The sequence below is a fragment of the Marmota flaviventris genome, chromosome Y (genome assembly GCF_047511675.1).
Source record: "Marmota flaviventris isolate mMarFla1 chromosome Y, mMarFla1.hap1, whole genome shotgun sequence".
NCBI lineage: Eukaryota > Metazoa > Chordata > Mammalia > Rodentia > Sciuridae > Marmota > Marmota flaviventris.
The window spans coordinates 574,940-591,041 of NC_092519.1; positions in this window are offsets into that span (position 1 = coordinate 574,940).

Sequence of the window (16,102 nt, forward strand, 5' to 3'; positions counted from 1 at the left end):
ATGTTTTCTATAGTGTAGATTTACAGAATATATGTGGATCACATCGACCAGGGGTGAAAAGTGGCTAAGAAGAAAAGATTCAAGGGTAAAAAAATTTATAATTTAGAGAAAAAATTAAAAGATATAATTATTGTATAGTTTGCAAAATCAAATATTTTGTTGGTAGAATGGTTAATATTTAAAACTAGTAGTAAGTTCCTTCATTATTTTCTATGTGGAGAAACTATAGAAGAAATCTACATTATATTTTATGTACAATTTTAGTACCTACTATTAATCATTTTTTCATAGGTAAAAATAAATGCACATTAGTATAGATGTAAATAATAGCTATTTTTGGAATGTAACACATGGAATAATTTAAGTAATGTATTTATTATAATAAAGACACAGCAGAGCAAATCAGCAGGATAATTTTGTGGTTTTTTTTTTTTTTCATTTTCACATTTAATATTTTAAAATTCATCATTATTATGTACTTTCTTGCATGTTCACCAAGGTATATGACTTTATGGTAGTAAAATATCTTAAAAATAATAACTATAGAATGCATATATAGTAAAAATTGATTTTTGTTTTTAACTTTATGTCAAAATTACTTCCACAACAAAATATTAATACAGGCTAAGTTAGGTTATACTAAAAAAATCACAGATCTTCTTACTTCATTACTTGGGCTCTTTCCCCATACATCATAAATACAGATATAATGTCCCTCTGATATTTTAACAAAAATAGCCTCTATTTCATTGTTATTATGGAAACTAAATACAGGCTACCATGATATCTGAGAAAAAATTTCATTTTTGTTTTATTAAGGTATGTTGAGAAGCGATTGATGACCAAATGGTAATTTTAATTATTCAATGAAATGGACTTAAATGTTTTCAATTATTTTCATTACAGATTTTTCTATAGATCATAAAACACAGAAAGAAATTTAGTTTAAAACTTTTCTGACTATTGTTTTCTACTCTAACAAGGATGTCCATAATTACCACATTTTTTCCTATGCTTCCATATTTTCTATGATTCAGTCTGCTGTATCATCACAGGGGGCAATTTTTTTACAGACTATTATAAATAGAATTTCATTTTAATTTGATGTCAGTGTATAGGATATATACTTAAAACCTATTTTCACTAAATATTTCAAGCATGATTTTTTCATAAAATATTTGTACATATAAAAGTATACCAAATTCAACCATCAAATACTTAGCATGGCTACAATATAAAATATATTTAACAAAATTTTTTTAGCAAAAGCTAAAAATTGATTTAGTATTTTGTTATGGTGAGATTGCAATATATTACTGAGTTGATCAGGAGACGGAAATTTTATTCACCAGCTGGTGGTCTGGATCCACCAACTGCTGGGCCAAGGAGCAGGTGTAGACCCTTTGAGCCCCTCCTGGGATTTGAGTATATATTTTATAGTCCAAAACCATATTAATCATAAGTGGCTGTTGCTATCATTCAAAACCATAAACAAATGTCATGAGATGTAAAATCATAAACAGCAGAGGAAGTGGGTCAAAACAACCCTACCTGAGTACAAGTTAAAGTGTGGTTACTAATGTCTAGATAGTTAATCTCTAACAAGGTATACTGTTCAAGAAAAATGGGAACTAAAAAATAGAACAATTTTTCATTGTATAAGAATTGCCATTTTGTGTTGCCAAACATGATATGCTACGTAACTCTTGATGAGTACAGAGGCAGAATGTTCCCATGGGAGAAGCATTTCTTACATGATATGGAGTCTCAGTGTAAAATGGAGTCTGTTTAGTCACTGCCCATAAAACCTGGCTCACAACAATTTGCCAAAATATTTTAAATTCTATGTCAAGATACTGAAAACACAGATTTAATGATTGTTAGTTTATATTGTATCAATCATTGTCATGTTTACCTATATATCTATCCACTCAAAGATTATATAGAGAATACATAATACATTATATTCAATAAACTTTTAAAATTCCCTTTAAAAATCATCAATATTTTTTATGGCTGCATAATATACCATGTTTTCTTTATCCATAAATCCACTGAAGGGAATCTTGATTGATATCATAATTTTGCTATTGTGTATAGATCAGTGGATGAATGGATAAAAAAAAAATGTTGTATGTATTCTTTATAAATTACCCATCCTGTGAAATTCAGATATAGCAAAAGATTGGGTTAGCATTGGATTTCTTTATGATCCAAAAGATTGGATAATAGCATTAATTTCTTTTGGTGTTTCTGAATATTATTTAATTGCATTTGTCTGTATACAGTATCTTATTTTGCTTTGTTCATATACATTTTACTATTCAGACATTTAATGCTAATTTATTCAAAATTTCTAATTTTTTCTTGGTGGCTTGTTCTTTTTGTGCCTTAAAAATCTCTTCCCTTCCCTAATTTAAACTATTATTCAGTGTTTTTCTACACATTTAGTATTCATTTAATATTTTTCCTATACTTTGAAAAACAAAACAAGTTCCAACTTGTTGCATGTATTTCAAACTAAGAAACCATAATTTTTTAAATGATTTACCAATTGTCTCAGAATTATTTACTATTTGTAGTTATTTGAAACATTAGTTAGACAAATTTAAATATAAGATTATAAGTGTGGGACTGCTTCTAATTTTCTATTATTTCTATTTTACTAGTCATCTGCTTGATTATTGTAAATTCTCAGTAAGTCTCGATAAATGGTTTGTTATTTTATGTCCTCATATAACTGAGAAATTATTACCTCATCAGTTAATACCCCACTCCTTTTTATAATTCAAATAAATTATATTTACCCCTTACTATATAAAAATGCATCAAACCCTTTTTTATTTATTAGTGCATTTTAGTTATGTATAATATTGTTTTTCATTTTGACATCATCATACAAGCATGGAATATAATTTGATCTATTTCAATTGCCATTTACGGAGAATTTGAGAGAAGAAAACAAATACAAGCAGAGGCAGTAAACAGTCATAGTTAAATATAGAAGCATACAAGTTGTTTTTCAATAACCTTTTCAAGAAAATATCATAAATATAGCCTTATGTCATGTTATTTAAAATCAAACCAAGGTTTTAGAGAGAAACACTAAGTTACAGCTTATATTTGACAGATATGTTACACAGAATTTGTATATGTGCACAACTTTTACTTTAATCAATTGCTGACCCTAAGACACCAACTAGATTGACTAATGTAGCAAATAAGATGAAAGCTCTCCTTTGAAATGACTTATGTTAATTCAGCAAGAAATATATTGTGAGAATATGATCCCACCAATCATGATGTTTATGATATATATAATTATGAGATATTTCATCTGTGTGTATATGAAAGAGGGGAGCCAGAGACATTCCCAGGATTTGGAAGTGACATTTAATTCAAGATCTAACACCTATTGAGAAATTAAATTTCAATATCTTTGGACTATCACTTTAAAAGTAGGTAATGAGGGAGGTGCTGTGGTGCATGCCTGTAACCCCAGCAAATGGAGGCTGAGGCAAGAGGATCCCACTTTCATGTTGATCCTTAGCAATTAGTGAGACCTTCTGCCCAGTAGTACCTGTGATATTTCTCAGTTAAAAAAGGATAGAAATTTTTGATTTTTGTTCTATACATTTCTGTACCTTAAATATAAATAGAATAATATAATTTAGAAGAATTTCATTTTTAAAAAATATTTCAATTCTCATAAATCATAAACACAATTTAATTTTTTAATATATATAAAATCATTTAAAGATATATGCCATCAAAGTGGATTTGTTTTTATTTTTTACCTTCACAATCAACTAAAGGGAAATCTCAATGAAGTCTCAGAGCTGTGGCTGAAGCAGGAGGCTATGCTGAAGAGGAAGGAGTGGCTCTGAGCAAATTTTTTATCTTCTTGGAGCAGAAATTACTAGTGTGATGTTACTTCTTGTGGAAGCTGACAACATGGAAACTTATGTTAGACCATATTGACCCAGCTGTGCTTGTGGGTAAGCTGTCAGAAGTACATTTTATGATTCTGCCTTGCAGATGAAAAAAGGTCCAAAGTAGACTCTTTCTGGGTGTTGTAGTCTGAGAGAGTGTTGTTATTCTTCAGCTGTTTGAAAATAATCTTACTCTGCTTGTAAGAGGGGGATGCTCTCCTTGACTTGGATTTGGCTTCAAAGTTTTGTATGGTTTCTATGGACCTGACCACAAGGGTGATGGTGGTCCCATCAGGCTCTTCACAGACATCTGTATTTCTGCATCTACTACTTGGTTACTACTTGAAAAGAGAAAGCTCAGATAAGATTGTGTGGCAGAAAATTTGGACTACCAAATAAACAAAGCATTTTCTATATTTTAGAGCTTTATCTATATATATGAACATACATAAGGTATATATTTGTGTTTATTCAAAACTTATATACATACACTCATATTTATATCTAATATATTTTTATATATTCACATGTAAAACATATACATATTATATGTAACATACATGTGAAATCATAAGATGAATAGCACATCGATATATCTGTAACAACACTTTAATTTTTAAAAGGCCAGGGTAAGAAAGGAATACATAACAAATATTAAATAATTTAATAGATAAATACACTATAGTCTATATATATGATGGCAAAATATAAAGCTGAAAAATGGACAAATTAAAAAAAAAAAAAAAACAGAGATGCAAGCATGCAAAAGATTTCAAGCACAATTGTAGGGTGATTATATCTGCAAGAAGCTAGAATACTGGCAAGGTGCCAATTGTGAAGGAGTCATTAGTTCATTTTTAATTTGTTCTTGTCATGACAATATGACACATTATACATACATGGAGTATACATTCCCACTCTTCTAGTTGTACATGATATGGAGTTACATTGGTAGTGTACTCATATATGGATATAGGAAAGTAATATGCAATTCATTCTACTATCTTTCCACTGAGTTAAAAAATAGCAAATAATTTTTATTTGTTTATCTAATCTTTAAATTATTTTTATTGGTTTTTCTTAGTTATACATAACATCAAAACATTAAGATTTTTTTGACGTAATTATATATTCATGAAATATGCTTTATTCTAATTCAGTCCCCAGCACTTCCCCTTTCTCTTCCCTGTCCCCTCACTTGTTCTCTTTTTTCACTGTTCTAACTGCTATTTACTTCTAGTTTTTTTTTTTTTAATTAATTTCTCATGGATGTGCATTATGGTGAGTTTCACTCTGGGGTATTCATACACGTACACAGGAAAGTTTAGATCAGATTCATTCCACTGTCCATGTGTTTAAGAAGCTGGTGAATGAATCCAGGCCCAACAGCCTTCTAGGCAAGCACTCTACTACTGAGGTACATGTTGAACCCAACAATAGTTATTTGGAATTGAGGGAAATGGAATAAAGGGAATTCTAAAAGAGAGAACAAGAGTGGAAATGTTGTGCACAATAATTTGTGTGATGTTTTCACTGGGAATTTTTGATGTCATATTGGAAATATACTCACAACTTCTTTACTTTTTTCTTTCTCTTTCCTATTTTTTTTTTTTTTTTTTTTTTTTTTTTTGTGTGTGTGTGTGTTTTCTTGGAGTTGAACCTAGATCCTTGCACCTTCTAATCATGTGCTCTATAACTGAGGTCCAATCCTAGCTCCAATTTTTTTTTTTTTATTTTTAGACAGGATCTTACTAAATTTCATAGGCTGGCCTCAAAGTCATGAACCTCCTGCCTTACATAAACAACTGCATTAGTTTTCCAAATAGCCAGGATTACATGTGTGCACCATTTGTCCAGCTTTTAATTTTTAAAGTAATTTATATGAATATTGAACAGTGAAGCATAGCTGCTAAGTTATTCATAGATATTCTAGAAAGAACATTGCACTCATTCAGTCTATAAACATGTCTTGTATGTATTTGCACTAAAATTTAAGTTGAATTGTAAATTTAAGAATTTAAATTTTGAATATCATAGAGAAAACCAAGATGACAACAAATTAAAATGCAAATTTTACTATAATATTAGTAATTCTACATGTACTCAACCATCACTTAGAAGATAATAGTAATGTGGATATTTTAGCAACTTTTTATGCAGAGAAACTTAGCAAATAGTAGATATTGACACTATATAAGAACTTTGAGATTGTTCACCTAATTGTTTACTATTTCCATAACATATGGTGGTTATAGAAATGTCCAGCTAACTGACTTGAAATTTTAAGATTTCCTCTGGCTCACATGTGATAATAAGCAATTGTACAAATTAGCAATGAGTGCATGAACTTTACCTTTAAAGAATAGTACTGATCAGTAAAAAACTGAACATTTTGTATGTTTTGTTTTATTTACAACTAACATAATAATGAATTAGTTTATTTTAATCATCTATCTGAAATATGGATACTAAATTGAAAAACATTTTGAAGAAAATCATATATAATAATAACAAGATAGTGGGCAGAATGATTTCAATTATTTGAGTGGTGATTTTCAAGGAACAATCTTCCTATTTAAAAGATTACAAGAAGATTAGATTATTTTTATAGTAACCTTTAATAGCTATTTATTTTAAAAAACATTGCAAATACACACTATTTTTATTAATTTATACCTGTTTTAGTTCCTCTGTACTGCATTTATTTGTGTAGTAAAGGCATTTATTATTAAACCTTACATAAATACATTTTCTAGTTTTAAAATATTGTGACATTTTTAATTTTCTAATTTTCCATTAAAATATAGTGACATAATTCATTTAACATCGTTTTTCTGTCCTTGATTCAGTATTGATCATTTAATAATATACAGAGAGAAAACAATAATTCATTTTGAGAACATCTATTCAAAAATTGGTACATCTTTAACTCCTGTGTGTATGTGTGTGTATATATATATATATATATATATATATATATATGTATGTATATATATATACACACATATATATATGTATATATATACATATATATAATATGTAACAAATTAACATATTATAAACATATATAAATATATAAACATAATATATATATATATATATATATATATATATATATATATATATATATCCATATCCAATATAGTGATATTTTCATGTAGTAATATATAGGCTATGCTAAGATTAATAAATATTTGTTCCAGGAGGTAATTTGTATGTTTTCATTCTTTTAAAAAATTCCTTTTACTCAATGAACAGTGTGATTGTGCAATCTGTACAATTAGAAAAATGAGAAACTATACCCCAATTATTCAAGTATATGAATTGCCAAGATCATTGTAATATCATGTGTAACTAATAAAAAAATAAAATTAAAAAAAAGAAACATCCCTGGAACATAGAAGAAAACAATTCCTTTTAAATAATATTATAAGCACAATACTTCTGTAACTTCTATATCAAAGAAGATTCTGAAATAAGATCAACATGTTATTTTTGAACAAATAGCTATCCTATTGTTGAGGGTGAGGTACAGAATAGCATGCTTGACAACTCTGAATAAAGAAGGCAGAGTTCAAACATTGATATAGATAGAATAAAAAGGAATAAAATATCACTAGCCTTCAGGTTTAATATTTGTATTAGTAGGGAGTCTCCACGGAAAACCTATATATATATATATATATATATATATATATATATGTGTGTGTGTGTGTGTGTGTGTGTGTGAATCATGGATGTATATATGTGTATATATGTATAAATGTATATATAGGTTATGAGTATATATTTGTATTATGATGTGCAAATCTGTACAAAGATACATGTTTAAATATACAGAAAGAAAAGGAAGACGAGAAAATTGTCATGAAAGTTGGTTCATATAATTATGGAAATGTCCCATCCTCTATTCTCTCTCTAAGCTGGAGAACCAAGGGCTCTGTTGGTGTAATTTGATCTGTGTCTGAAATACTAAGAAGAAAGCCTCAGAACAATGAACCACAATGCCTGAAGGCAGAGAAGATTAAAGTCTCAGATCCACTAGAGATAATTTTTCTGTACTTTATATTTTTGTTCTATTGAAACTTTAAATGAATTATATGATAATTCCCCACAATCATAATAGCATACAATCTTTATTCAGTCTATTATTTACTCAGTGTACTAATTTGTCAGATAATCTCTTTGATAAACTTTAAAGATACACCAAGAAATGATGTTTACCAGCTACCTGGACATCCTTTACTCAGTCAATTTGATACATAAAATTAACCATCACAAACCCAACCTCTGTAGCTAGGCACTCTCATACTTAGTATCCAAATAACAACAATACCAAGATCATAATTACTCCTTACTGAACACAAGTATCATACATTCTACTAAAAGAGAACACATTCTTTTTCCCAGAACAAAAGGCAATATTCTTTTTTGATGTTTATTTTTCTCATGATATTACATAAGTTAAGCATGATTATGTAATATTAGAATACTAAAGTACTGAAATAAAGTCAATATTTCTTGTGTCACACAGGGGAAATATAGGAAAATGACATTTATATATAGTATGTATGAAAATTTTATAGTAAATATTATATATAATTATACATATATGTGTGAAATACATTCTTAATAATATAAGAAGGGAATGTGTATGACAGTTCTAGCCCTCATTTCAGTAACTGGTAACCTATTCATACCTTGTATTTATAACTATCTTCTATTGTACATTATGCAATGCCTTCAGCATGCACCTTAGCTAGTTTTTGTTCTTTACCAGAAAGTTTGAGAAATACTTGCACATTAGAAGAGGTCTTTTCAGTAACTTATTTTCCAAATTAGTTTGTCATCAGATTTCTTATATTCATTTCACATCCCTGACTTTCTTGCCTAATCATTTGCCACAGTGCATACATAAATCAATATAAAATCCCACATTTAGTTATTTTTTATTCCCAAAAACCTGTGTAGCCAACATTTAGTCACTGAAATTTTCTGTGCTAGATAATTTCTCTTTTCCATTGTCCTTCAGAAATAGGAACCTGATGACTTCCTGAATCATGTACCTTCTGAGTCTTCCTTCCTTTGTGAATTAATTAAAGGCAACTTGTCATGAAACCAAAAGTCCAAGTTGAGCTGGAGAGGGTAATGTAGCAGAAATAGCAATAATGAGCATATCTCCCATATTAATTGTATAGTAGTACCTTCCAGATCTATTTGAGCCCTACTAATTGTACTCATTTGATGATGAAGGTCGAAGTTGGTGATGATATTGTGGACCAAACTCTATGACCTATGGGTAAGATAGGTCAGTTTATTATGGACAGTTCAGGTCACCTGGTGATTTTCTTGACCATGATTAAGTGCTCAGTTTCTCCTACAGCCAAAAAGCAGGCCAAAATCTCTCCCTAGGAAAGGAGAGCAGTTATTTATGAGAATAACAAAGCTTTGCAATTCATGAATAAAGAACCTACATAAAACTACAAAAGGCATCCCTATCTTCCAGTGACAGTAAGCATCATTGCATCTATTGTATTGTATGGCATAAGCTGCAGAGCAGCTTTTACAACAGCCTGGGCCAGTTTTGGAACCTCTGCTGTTATGGGTTCACTCAGAACGTGGACTGAATCATGTACTTTATGAAATTTCACAAATGAGAAATACGTTGTCTCCAAAACACAAATTGCCCCCCTAGGCCAGGTGCCTTTTTCTTGGTTGGAGGAGAAGGGAGAAGCCATTAATATACCAACTTATTCTTCACCTAAAAAGGGATATTTCAAAATGCCTTTCAAATACCTAGACCTCTAAATCTCACTGAAGCAAAAAAACATTGAGGGTTCACTGATGCTGAATATCACCCTCTCACATGCAAATGTCTTACTAGTAAATCTAGAGCAGTTGCTACTTCTCATCATCAAGGTCTCATCAGTTTAGTACAATCAACATTAGGCACCAATGTAATATTTTGTGGAATATAACAATCATCAACCGGAATATCACTACAAAATTAAGTATGACATAAGGCTGGGGAGTTGATATGACCCTGAGGTAGGACAGTGGAAATACATTTTTGAATTTACCAGCTAAATCCAAGCTAGCTTCTAGTGGGCTTTATTAACAAGAAAATTGAGCAAAAATGAATCTTTCACATTAATAGTTTAGTACCAGTTAAAAGGGAGTGTGATAATTTACTCAAAAAATGAAGTCATATTTTTAACTGAAGATAAAATTGGGTCACTTCTTAATTTAGTTTAAGATAATCTATTCCAGTATCTGATATCTTTTTGTATTCTGCAGAGACTACACAGAAGACGAGTTTAGTGGGAATATAGATGAACTCACTACCCCAGCATCTTTCAAGTTAATGATAAAGGAATTAATCTTTGTTTTCCTTATTTATATGTGATATTTCTGAAGTAGAAGCAGTTCTTTTTTCTCTTCTTCTTCTTTTTTTTTTTTTTTTTGTTTGTTTTTTGGGGAAGGAGATCAGAGATTGAAACCGTGGGTTGATTGACTACTGAGCCACATCCCAAGCCCATTTGTTTGTTTAATTATTTATTTACTTATCTGTCTATCTATCTATCTATTTATTTTGAGGCAAGTTCTCACTAATTGCTTAATGACCTGGCTAAATTACTGAGGCCAGTCTCAAACTTGTGATCCTCCTGACGCAGGATCCTCCTGCCTCAGGATCCTCTTGCCTCAGCATCCCAAGCCTCTGAGATTATAGGTGTATGTCACTATAACCAGGAAGCAGAGGCAGTTCAAATGGCATTCACTTGGACTTTGCAATCATATTAGCCCTCACACTACAGGTCAGGAAACAAACATGAGCATTCTGCAAACTGTTAACTTTTTTCACTTGTGCATTTTGAGACTGAGAAAATTACTGTAGGATAAGTTTCTAATCTCTTGGTACCCACTTGGATATAAACTTGAGCTAAACCCCAGTGATTACTGATCCCTGTAAATTTGATCTTCAATTAGTTGACCACAGTGATGACTTGGATTTCATGGAGTCAATGTCTGCTTAAAGAATAGAGCTAATTAGTGTCCCAATGATCCCACCATTTCCTTTACCCTAACGCATAGTTCTTTTTAATAGAGCTGGTAGAAAATTAACAGTATAGATTTGGGCATTTTACTATGGAGCTTTCATGAAGGCACTCATTTTTCCCTTTATTCAGGTGGTTCTTTGTCTGTAAATTGCATCAGGCCTGGGAACTGATTGAGAGACACTAACTCTATTTTTTTTTTTTTTTTTTTTTTTTTTTTTATGATTAGAGTTAGACTTTTGTTCATTTGGCCTGGCACTTTTCTGCTTATAAAATTGAAACCAGAATATATTAGACTTCATCCATTTTTTCTTCTAGGAACACCATGACAAACCATAGGACTGTGTGAGTCAGTCTACTCTGGTAGTTTCATTCTGCAATCTATTATAGTAATTATGCTTTCTTAATCCAGTTGCTGTTGCTGTAACAAGAACCTGGATAACAAAAGTTTATTTAAAACCTGAAAGTTTACTTGTCTCCCAGTTTTGGATTCCAGAAAGCACAAGAACATGCTGATGCTATCTTCTGGAGATTCTGTGAGAAAATAAATGTGCCAGGTTGGGCCTCCTCCATCTGCTTATAAAACCTCACCCTCATGACCTCATCTAATCCTAATTACTTCACAAAACCCTCATCTCCAAATATCATTGATATGTGAAATTGAGAATTAAATGGAACTCATGAAATTTGGGGGAGACATAAAAACGACAGCATTTTTCACCACAGCCCCAATTTCATGTTTTTAACACATGGAAAATACATGTTTTCTAGCTCTGTGTCTGTAAAGTCTTAATTAATTTCAGTGTCAAATAAAAAATCCAAAATTCAGATTATTTTGTGAATCAGGCACATAAGGCATAAATCATCCTGGGGTAAATTCACTCCAGCTATGAGCTATAAAATTAAAACAAGTTCTCTACTTCACAACTTCAATGTTAGGACAGACATAGAACTGACACACATTGCAAAAGGTAGAAATTAGCAAAGTAGTTCAAAATTCAATAATGGAAGCAACAGTAAGTCAAGATCTTACATTATTCAGGCTTGCAGAAATAACAACATAGGGACTCTGCCAAGTTTGATAGCTTGTGTCTTCTAGAGCAATGAGTTGATTTATACATAAGGTCACTTGACTAGCAGTTGGATAGCTACACCAGAATGCAGGATAAAGAGACTCAGGGTGGTCCAGGGCAGTGATTCAATGGAGAATGTCCTTACTCATCCTCCAAAATCATGTTGTCTGCTAGATCACTGGGACTGTGCTGAAAGTGGTAGCCTTGAAGCTACCCTTAAGATTCTCATTATCTTGATGATTGCATTTATTCATACTAATCTCACTAGCAAGCAGTTTCTAGTTTATATCCTTGGTTTATTCTCCTAGAATCTTGGATTTTCTACCACATAGACAAGCTTAGAATTTTTCAAATGCCTCTGTTTATTTTTAATTACTTTTCTGGTTTAAATCTTCTTTTTGCTTTTTTCATTTTATTTTAAACAGTTAAAAGTAGCCACATAAAAGCCTGAATAGTTTGCTGCTTAGTAATTTCTTTTGCCAAATGCCTTAGTTTATTGCCCCTAAATCTGCAGTCCTTAATGTGCTAAGTCATGTGCACAATGCAGTCAAGTGCTTTTCTGTTTTATAACAAAGATGGCCTTAACTACAATTTCCAAAGTCTTATTGCTAGGTTCCATTTGAAACCATATGAAAATGACCTTCACCATTCACATTTTTGTCAACATTCTGGTCATGATCACTTAGATATTCTCTAAGAAGTTTCAGATTTTCTCCGTTCACTTCTTTCACAAAGCACTTGCCAGAATCTCCCTTATTGCTCCAATTATGGCAATATAAACGTTTTTCAGTATTCACTTCTAACCTTTATAAACACTTCCACATTTTCAGGTACTTTAAGAGAAATAGCCCCACTTCTGAATACCAAATTTCTGTTAATTCTTTGCCATAATATTACTAAGTACCAGAAAGTGAGTAATTTGTAGGACTAGGAGTTCATTTGGCTCATAGTTCTGCAGCCTGGAAATTCCAAGAACATGGTGCCAGCATCTACTTAGCATCTTGTAAAGGCTTTTTGAAGTACCATAATATGCCAGATGGTACCACCTGGCAAGAAAAATAAAGTGTGCTAGCTTGGGTCTCTCTTCTTCTTCCTACAAAGCCACTAATATCATCATTGGACACCCCACCCTCATGAACTTACATTATACTTATGTAATGGCTAATTTGGGGTATCAACTGGATTGAGGTTTGCCTAGAATATTGGCAAGCATACTTCTGAGAGTATCTGTGAGGATATTTCTAGATAACATTGGAATGTGGGTGAGCTGAGAGAGGAAGACATGCCCTGAATGTAGGTGTCACCATCAAGGATTCTGGGGGCTCATATGGAATGAAAAGGCAGAATAAAAGGAAAACTCATACAAATTTAACAACACTTGAGTAATTATGAAATATCAGACTCCAAATTCTTCAGCCTTTGAGTGCAAACTTATACCAGTGTATCTCCAGACATAATTCAGGTCTTCTGCCTCAGATTGGTGCTGCATTATTAGTCTCTCTCTCTCTCTCTCTCTCTCTCTCTCTCTCTCTCTCTCTCTCTCTCTCTCTCTCTTTCTCTCTCTCATTTTGAGGTTTGTGAATTAATTGAATTTATTTGCTACCAAATTTCTCAGCTTCTCAGACTGCAGGCAACCATTGTGGGACTGTTCATCATGTGATCATGTGAGTCAACTGAAGAAATCTTTATTTCTTATTGGTTCTCTTTCTATGGGAAACCCTAAAATATCTCATACTTCCCAGACTCTCAAAATACCACTAACATGAATTGGGGAGTTAAGGTCTGAACACACACAATTTGGAGGAAGACATTCACAAATACCATATGCTTACAATGTCTTTGAAAAATGAGTGTGGTCACTGGTCCCCTCCCACCATAGCATCTTTTAACTATCCTTGTTTTTAAGCTTTCCAGTTAAGTGCCTAATGCTTCTCTGTATGTTCTGACCAAAAGATCAGTGATTTTTGAACTTGACCAAAATGGTTGGGAAATGCTTATGAATTTTTATATCTCAAAATACTGGTTAAATGTATGTCATGAGTAACTTCCCATTGTAGATGGACATTTCTTGAATGATGAAAACAATCTCAGTGTCCAATTTCCGTATTCCTTTGAATCCTTCTTCTCCACAAGAAACTGAGATTAGCCATTTCAAGTTATAAAAGGGGAAGTCATTCATTCTTCTATATCTAAGGTGCCAACTCAACTATTTGATCACTTTATACCTGTTGGTTTTACAACACTAGATGCATATTATCTGCTTAATAAAACCATCCTAGCTCAACATTGTGTTCCTTCCGTTACTATATTAAATCTTTAATAGACATTTCCAAATATGGTCTCCAGTTTTCTACTTGTACATACTTGAAAATTCAAGTAATTATTTTGGAACATAGCACTCCTCCTCATGAGTCATATTTTTGATTAATTTATTTATTCATTTTTTTTACAATGCTGGGGATCAAACCCAAGACATCATGCATGGTAGGTAAGAAATCTGTAACAATCTTCTAACTCAATTTTGTGACCAGGAAAGACTTGGGTCTCCTTGCAGTTTTGGGTGGGGTGGCGGGGGGGAGATGGATGGGCAGTGAAGAAAGTCTGTCTTGGAAGATAGTTGCCTGTGGGAAGGCCATTCCCTTGTTTTCACAATGCAGGGTGAATCCTTTCAAATATAGGTAAAGGAGGATACATCTGTGGATGAGGAGGAGATCATTACTAGGTTTGTATAGACCACCTTTCATGAGAGTGGAGAGTCCAGTTCCATTGAGGATGGGAAGGCTGCTTCTACTGGTTATCAGGTGATTGCATCCAATGGGGGAAAAAATAATCATCAGCTTTTTGAAGCTAAAAATCTGTAGCTTTATCACTTTCTTCTGACATGTATCTATTCCATTTAACAGGATTCAGTTCTTTCCTACTCAGTGCACTTACTTTAACAGGAGAAACCCAGGAAGGTCAAAAAACTGATGAGCCTTTTTATTCAGCCAATTGCTGAATAAAACTCATCCCTGGATGAGTTTCTGCATTTGATGTTCAGCAATTTTAGTTCTGTTAGTACATGGGATCAGGCTATCCTTCAGAGCACACCTAGACATTACTGGGTCCTTTATACAGCCCTATAACTGACCATGTCCTTTTCTTTCATTAATTTTTCTAATAATATTAGAAGCAGCCAGCCAGTGACAAGTATGAATCTGAGCTTTCCAAAAATGTTCAAAATTTATCTAGAGAATCATTTCACTTTTTGCTTCAAATAAGTGGTTGATTAGGATTATTTATAGAAGTCATTTGCATGTTTACATTGCCAGAGCATTACATGAACTATCAGTGCTCTTTTGAATACTAGAAAAGTTAATTGCAATCTTTATATTGAGTCAGATTAGGAAACCAATTTCAGAAAATCCATTGACAAGTTAAAAAACTCATTCTTAAAATTCTCTTCTATCATCTCTCTTGGTAACAAAATCTTTATCATTCAAAGTCCTCCAGTAGAATATAATCATTATATGAAATATAAATATCATAAATATATTACATATGCATTATATATATTTGTATATACATATCACGCAATTATGATGACTGAGAATTGAAGTTTGTCATTTTTAAGCTGGAGAGCCATCAAAACTAGTTGTATATAATTCAGATGGATTCTGAAAACCTTTAAATCCAATGGTGTAATTTTCATTCTGAGTCTGAACATCTGACACTAGGGATGAACAGAATGGGGTGTTGATGGTACAAGTGACAAAGTGTGGCCCTGGGTATTAGAAACTGTGAGCTCTAAGGGCAAGAGAAGATGGATGACTCAGTTCAATTAAGAAGAACTAGCTTTCCCTTTGCAACATTGTTCTTTTCAGACAACAGATGCAGAAGATTTTTCTTAGTTCCATTGTTTAAGTAAGATATTTATTATTCAGTCTACCAATTTAAATGCCAATGCCTTCTAAAAACACCCCTCATGATATACCCATGAACAAAATTTTTGCAGCTTTCTGAGCATCCCTTAACCCAAACAATTTGACGCATAAAATGAAAC